Here is an 8,159-nt window from a genome sequence, read left to right on the forward strand (position 1 = left end):
CCGCCCTACCCCTTATAAAACTTACCTATGAGACCAGGGGGGCACACGGAAAATTTGAAAAAATCTGGGCCACGTGGTGTGAATCAAATGGGCCCCCAACCCCTTAAAAGAACCGCGTCCGTATTAACACCTTGCAACAAAACTGTACTCATGATAACAAAGCTGTATAACCAACTTGTATTGTGTAAAGTAACCAACCACTCATATCCATATATGTAACCTGTTTGTTTATGTTAACATTTTATTTCACTATCAATAAAAAGAAAAATAAACCTTTAAAAAAAAAAATATGGTGTGGAAGGAAGATGTTAACCTGAAAAAATAAAAAAAAAAATGCAGTCAGAAAATCTTTACATGTAACTGCTAGGAATATCCTGAAGAATACTACAACTTGACATGGTAGAAAATAAAAATATTAAAATATGATTCACAGAGATTGTGATTTAACATTACAAAACATTTTATTGGCAACAGTAGAATCTAGTAGTTTAATTTCCAAAACGGAATTATTCTTTGGCTTAGCATGTAGATCGGAGGTATTCAATTGGATGCCCACAGGTTAGAGGTAGCTCTCTGAAAGATTTTTATGGTCCTCTGATATGTGTAATTTTTCCTTGTTATATGACATTATTGTTTTATAATAGTCTGGCACCAATGTGTCTTTGGCAGCACTTATCTAGATGATATTAGCTCATAATTGGCGAGGACCATAAGTCTGATCTGAATGCTAATTCTCTTAATTTTGGCTTTATTGGAAAGGAAGTTATCTTTCCTCTCTTTAAACAGCGAAGAAGGTGTCTCCGCATTTTATGTTGAAACTTACAGGTGGGGTTTCCGTGGCTGCAAAGCAATTCGTAAGCATACGCTACTGCATAAACCCCACAGTCAACATCATTAGTCTGAGGATCAACTTTTAGAAATGTGAGATTTTTCACAGGATCTTCAAGCACATCCTTATAGCATTCTTTGCCTTAGAGCTGACTGGGTAAGATCAGGAAAAATGCTGTCTGCAAATCTCTACATGACCGTTTCTGAAGCAGGACACAAAGCAGTGCAGCCTCTCTACATCAAAGTGAAGTTGCACAGCTCTGCCATGCACAGGTTTAAAGGAATAGAGTGAATTTAAAATGGATTGCAAGCCCTCTGTTTTAAACTGTTTCTTCAGTAAGATTTGTGCCGTGTCGGCGATCCGGTTATTATCCATTTTGCAAGATTCTTTTGTCTTCGTCTGTTAATCCAAGTTCTGGAAGCCACATTACAAGTGGCTTTGTGGCAAAAAGTACACTTACTTCTTCCTCCTGATTGTCTTCAGAAATCCTCTTCTTCTTGGACAGGTTTTCCTCAGATGTATCTTCTTTAAACTTCCATTTCTTGGCCGTTTGTTCCATAGTCTGAGGTGATCTTGTTTCTTCTATAATTTCCTGTGGGCTATCATTTAATGTCAGATGTTTCATCATCTCCTCCATTGCACTCAAATCAGTGTCATTTGTTGTTTAGGTTTTCTTCTGGCTTAAAATTTTTGTGCTTCTAAAGTTTTGCCCTTTTGTAGAATGTATTGGGTTGTACCTTCTGTTTCTCCATACAGCCCTTTTAGCCTCATTTTTCCATTCTAATTCTAAATGTGGTTGCACACCAGCAAGTTACATCTAAACAAGTTGATGACATTTAAAAAGAAAACTGCCTTTGAACTACATTTATTGGAACACTGATGCATTATTACTTGCTAGTTTTGCTATTTTACTCTTTGTAGTGATAAACATTGGTTGAATTATGTACAATACAAGGAGGGTTGTCTTTGAGTCTGTCTTGAATTTTTAAAAAAATCATGATATTTGTCCAATATATTGTAGGTTATATGTCTAGCGTGTAACAAGATATATTACATTTTTTGAAATGCTATTAATACATTGTCTAACCTGTATGGTCTACTGGTAACCAAAGCTTCAAATATATTCCTAGTTTCTTCATAAAGTTGACTTGTTTACTGGAGGGTTGGAAGATACCACTTGCACATTTTCCAGGGAATGTCTTTGACTGTGGTTTTAGGGTAACCTCTGGTCATGCCCATTCCCACACCTTGTGTCTCAACCCATTCTCCTTGTAGATTGTAAGCTCTTTTGGGCAGGGCTCTCTTCTCCTCTTGTATCGGTTATTGGTTGCTTTATATGTTACTCTGTATGTCCAATGTATGTAACCCACTTATTGTACAGCGCTGCGGAATATATTGGCGCTTTATAAATAAATGTAAATAATAAAATTATTATAATAACCTCAATAGGTGCATGAAGTCAACTGTGTATTAGTGGAGTTGGAGTCCTGATTAAACTGGTTTTACCAGTCGTCATACGTATAAAAAGACAATGGTGTTGCCCAGAGTGCTTTGTAACAATTAATCATCTTTTAGGCAAACCCCAACTTTCTGCCATTTAATTCAGCGCAACTCAGAATGTATTCGCATTGAACCTTTGTACTGAAACCAGACAACCAAAGAATCTCATTTAGGCTATTCTGTTAATTATTATGAAGGGATAACTCTAACTTAACTAACCATATTTCAAAAATATTAATCTAAGACTTAATGAATTATATGTGTGTACATATACATATATATATATATAATATGTATGTATATATATATATATATATATATATATATATATATATATATATATATATATAAAAATGAATAGATGCCGCACTCACAGGTCTTAGTGAAAAAATAAAGGAGAATTTATTATATCAAACTAACGTTTCGGCTGACTCCACAGCCTTTCTCAAAGTGAACAAACATTACAGCAAACCCACTCATAAACCCAAACTGGCGCCAAAAACCAGCTGATGACGTCATAGACTGTGTGATCAGTGATTCCCCACCCACTATGTGCAAGAGAGACATAAAAATATAAAAAACTATCCAGAAGGGATAATGGCCCGACCACTCAGATCAAGGACTCGGCACTCGTAGGTGACTGGTTATTTATGGGCACCTAGTACAACTTGGTCCCAGATCGGACCTACAACTCTGCCCAACAGATGACACCAATTGAGACTCGCTGGGTGCGCCGACCGGATTGGCTCTAATCTTCATTCAACGAGTGAGTGGGAGTTGCAGTTCAGCAATAGCAGGTGGTGACTTTGTTTCTTCTGCTTTCTGTTTATTCTTTCTACTGAATCTTTATTATGGTATATTTAATCTAATCTGCACTGTCTACTTCCCTTCTGGATAGTTTTTTATATTTTTATGTCTCTCTTGCACATAGTGGGTGGGGAATCACTGATCACACAGTCTATGACGTCATCAGCTGGTTTTTGGCGCCAGTTTGGGTTTATGAGTGGGTTTGCTGTAATGTTTGTTCACTTTGAGAAAGGCTGTGGAGTCAGCCGAAACGTTAGTTTGATATAATAAATTCTCCTTTATTTTTTCACTAAGACCTGTGAGTGCGGCATCTATTCATTTTTGTACTATACTATTTTATATACTGCACCCAGGCATCTGTGACCTTTTGTGACGTGAGTGCCTGCTTCTCCTCTTTTTTTATATATATATATATATATATATATATATATGTACAAACATATAATTCATTAAGTCTTAGATTAATATTTTTGAAATATGGTTAGTTAAGTTAGAGTTATCACATACAACGTTGTAAAAAGTTCCTGCCATCCTCCATATATTTTGAGATTTCAGTGCATAACAATTGTGACAGAAAAGGAATCACAGGCTGATCTGCTGCATTATGGGTCCTTGTGCATTTTAGGCCTTCTCTGTATAGACTTTGAAGTGCTTCTGTAGGGCTAGAAATAGATTTTGGCTTGAATGGACATACATTAGATATTATATGTTCACTTCTTATCCTCCTAATGCAGATGTATGCTCAATCCTTAGCGTTTCTCCTGTACAGGTATGGGATCCCTTATCCGGAAACCCATTATCCAGAAAGCTCTGAATTATGGAAAGCTGTCTCCCATAGACTCCATTTTAATTAAATAATTCAGAATTTTAAAACTGATTTCCTTTTTCTCTGTAATAATAAAACAGTACCTGTACTTGATCCCAACTAAGATATAATTACCCCTTATTGGGGCAGAACAGCCCTATTGGGTTTATTTCATGGTTAAATGATTCCCTTTTCTCTGTAATAATAAAACAGTACCTGTACTTGATCCCAACTAAGATATAATTACCCCTTATTGGGGGCAGAACAGCCCTATTGGGTTTATTTAATGGTTAAATGATTCCCTTTTCTCTGTAATAATAAAACAGTACCTGTACTTGATCCCAACTAAGATATAATTACCCCTTATTGGGGCAGAACAGCCCTATTGGGTTTATTTAATGGTTAAATGATTCCCTTTTCTCTGTAATAATAAAACAGTACCTGTACTTGATCCCAACTAAGATATAATTACCCCTTATTGGGGCAGAACAGCCCTATTGGGTTTATTTAATGGTTAAATGATTCCCTTTTCTCTGTAATAATAAAACAGTACCTGTACTTGATCCCAACTAAGATATAATTACCCCTTATTGGGGCAGAACAGTCCTATTGGGTTTATTTAATGGTTAAATGATTCCCTTTTCTCTGTAATAATAAAACAGTACCTTGTAATTGATCCCAACTAAGATATAAATAATCCTTATTGGATGCAAAACAATCCTGTTGGGTTTAATTAATGTTTTATTGATTTTCTAGTAGACATAAGGTATGGAGATCCAAATTACGGAAAGACCCCTTATCTGGAATACCCTTGGTCCCGAGCATTCTGGATATACCTGTACTACTAAAATTCATTTTAAACTTTTGGTAATTACCGACTTGGATTCCTTGGATATCTGCAAACTGCAGCTTACTCTATACAGTCAAGACTAATGTGAGATCATTTTGTTTTTTAAAAATTGTTTTATTGCAAAGTTATTTAAAGTTAATGATTAACATCATTACAGAAACCAAAATATAGAGAGTTAAGTAAACTGACAGAAAGAAGAGCAGCAGAAAGACTGGGTGAAGATGAGAGTTGAGACAGAAAGAGAGGGAGAAGTGGCATATTGACAGCAAAAAGGTTGTCGACCATTGAATAGTCCTGCTAGAAGGTTAGGCCTTGCTGAATATAAAGGTGAAACAAAGAACAAAAGTGAATAATGATGTCTAGTGTCTTAAATCGTACAACTTTTGTAATAGTGTGTGTAGTACAATGGTTTTCCCATATTGCCCACTTTAGTTTTGTTTGTTCATACTTGTTACTGAGATGGACTGCCATAAGTTCGTATTTGTAGTTAGAGTCTATGTCTGCTGTGATTTGGAATTTCTGCTTTTTTTTCCAATATCTGCCGATGTTTGAATAGAATATGTTGTGTGACAGTGTGGCATTTACAGGGTTTAATCTTAGTAGGGTCCTCTAGCAGTCCAACCAAAGTTGGATAGTTTATTACTCTTTATATTTAAATATATCATAATTATTGTATAATATTTAAATCCCACTAAATATTTAGAATTGTACCAGTAGATTCACATTAGGAGTCATTTACTCTCACCCAGTAGAGAAGTGCAAGGGTCAAAAAAGCGTGCCCCCTTAGTGTTCATTCACTAAGCACTTCAGAGGCAAGGCCTTACCACCTATCATAGGGCAGACAGTAATAACAGGCCCCAGTGTGTCATGTATCCACTGCCAATACCTACCTTGTGCAATTTAGGGGACATGTAGGGGACAGGGGGGATACCTCCCACCCCTTATGAATACAGTGCTCCTAAATGCAGGCAGTGCTGTATTCATTGGGCACATGCTGGTCTCTGTGCCCCAATACACAGACACAAGACCTTTAATGTGCTGGGCAGGGAGCAAAGTGCAAAAAACATGGCAGACGGTATGGCATTTTTTGTACTTTGCTACCTACCTGGCACATAATAAATGACCCATATTGTGTCCGACACTTTTTGGAGACTATACATATTATGTTATTCCCTCTGGTGTATAGTACCAACAGTATCAATTTTTTCAGCCTCCTTGACTGTGGTTCACATTCGGCCCATGGGCCTTCAGATGGATTGCAGGCCTAAAGTTTTAAACTGATTCTTCAGTAAGAATTGGGCTGCATCAACAATCTGGTTATTCAGGAATTCCTGATTCTGCAGAATTATTTTATCTTCTTGAAATAGTCCAAGTTGTGAAAGCCACTTTACCGGTGGCGCATCAATTTTTCTTTTCTTCGAATCGACCTCCTCACTTGTACTTTCCATAAACCTTCTTTTTTTTGGCCGTTATAGGTGGATTCCTATCAAAAATGACACTTTCTTCTTCTCCCAGCTGATTATTTTCAGAGATCCTTCTTTTCTTGAAGCACTCTTCCTCATCTGTATCTTCTTGAAATTTCATTTTCTTGGCCATTTGTTCAATATCCTGAGTTGGCCTTGGTTCTACTACTTCTTGCTGTGGGATATAGGGTAATATATTTTTATAAAACCTCTCTATATTAGCGGAATAATCTCTATTAGGTGGCATTTGCGATAGCCTCTCTCTTTGGCTTAAAATGTTCCCTTTTTGACGGTTTAGCAGTTTTTTCAATTGTTTAAAGGTGTGTCTTCTGTTTCTCCATGCATTTCTTTTAGCTTTTAATATTGATTTCCTGCAGCATTTCCTTTTCCATGCTACTAATTTTACACAATATGCCAGTGCAACACTGGCAAGAGCTATAGGTGTGACGATTCCAAGCGATATAAGCACCATGGTGACTCCTAGAAGTCTATGAGTTAAAGTAAAAGTGACAACATATCTGTTATATAACCAGTATATAATAAAATGCAGTGACATTATAAAGTGATGTCATGTGATTATTTAGCACCAATGTAAAGAGAATGGCTCTGCGCTTAAAGCTGATAGTCTCTGTCCATTGATGGTCGATTTTTAAAACAATAAAATGATGACATTGTACCACTAAACATACCAGGAACCTAATTTGATCAAATTTTAAAAGTGGTTTATTCAACAATTGATATAACTTTGCAAAGAATTGATTGAACTTGAGAAATTTGAAATGTGCCATCTAAACACTACCAAGTTAATTTAAAAGCCAATGGGCGTTTAAGTGTAAGTTTGTTTTTTTTTCATAAATAAGCCGTTCTTTCAATTCTTCCTATTCTAATTCAAATCCCTATACAAATTCTATCCTATTTACATGTAAGTCATTTTAAGCAGTTTCTTTAATCAATTACAGTTTCACACCGGAAGCATGATTTAAAAACAGACAGATGCCCCAATGCAGCATCACTTTTTTACCAAAAAATCTAAATTAACCGAACCACTACATAACTGAAGCAAACTAAAATATATCATGTTGTTGTGAAATTCTTCCAGACTGTTTCTTTCTTTTGTTTGTTCTTCATGGTCCAAATAAAGACCATCATTTCTTCTTAATTCTCCCAAGCTGGCTAAATGGAATATTGTCCAGCTCTCTCTTATAGTGACAGTGGCACTTTAACATTAAACTGTTATAGGCTTTGGGTTCCTAACTAATTATTAACTGGAAATATTTTTAATTCCAAAAATTGGATTTTCTTTGTGCCTGCCCTGCCTGTGTGTGCCATACTCTGCCTTCCCTACCCTGCCTGTGTGCCATACTCTGCCTACCCTGCCTGTGTGTGCGCCATACTCTGCCTGACCTACTCTACCTACTCTGCCTACCCTACCTGTGTGCCATTCTCTGCCTACCCTGCCTGTGTGTGCCATACTCTGCCTTCCCTACCCTGCCTGTGTGCCATACTCTGCCTACCCTGCCTGTGTGTGCGCCATACTCTGCCTGACCTACTCTACCTACTCTGCCTACCCTACCTGTGTGCCATTCTCTGCCTACCCTGCCTGTGTGCTATACTCTGCCTACCCTGCCTGTGTGCCATACTCTGCCTACCCTGCCTGTGTGCCATACTCTGCCTACCCTGCCTGTGTGCCATACTCTGCCTACCCTGCCTGTGTGCCATACTCTGCCTACCCTGTCTGTGTGCCATACTCTGCCTACCCTGTCTGTGTGCCATACTCTGCCTACCCTACCTGTGTGCCATTCTCTGCCTACCCTGCCTGTGTGTGCTATACTCTGCCTACCCTGCCTGTGTGTGCTATACTCTGCCTACCCTGCCTGTGTGTGCTATACTCTGCCTACCCTGCCT

The sequence above is a fragment of the Xenopus tropicalis genome, chromosome 6, assembly GCF_000004195.4.
Source record: "Xenopus tropicalis strain Nigerian chromosome 6, UCB_Xtro_10.0, whole genome shotgun sequence".
Taxonomy (NCBI): domain Eukaryota; kingdom Metazoa; phylum Chordata; class Amphibia; order Anura; family Pipidae; genus Xenopus; species Xenopus tropicalis.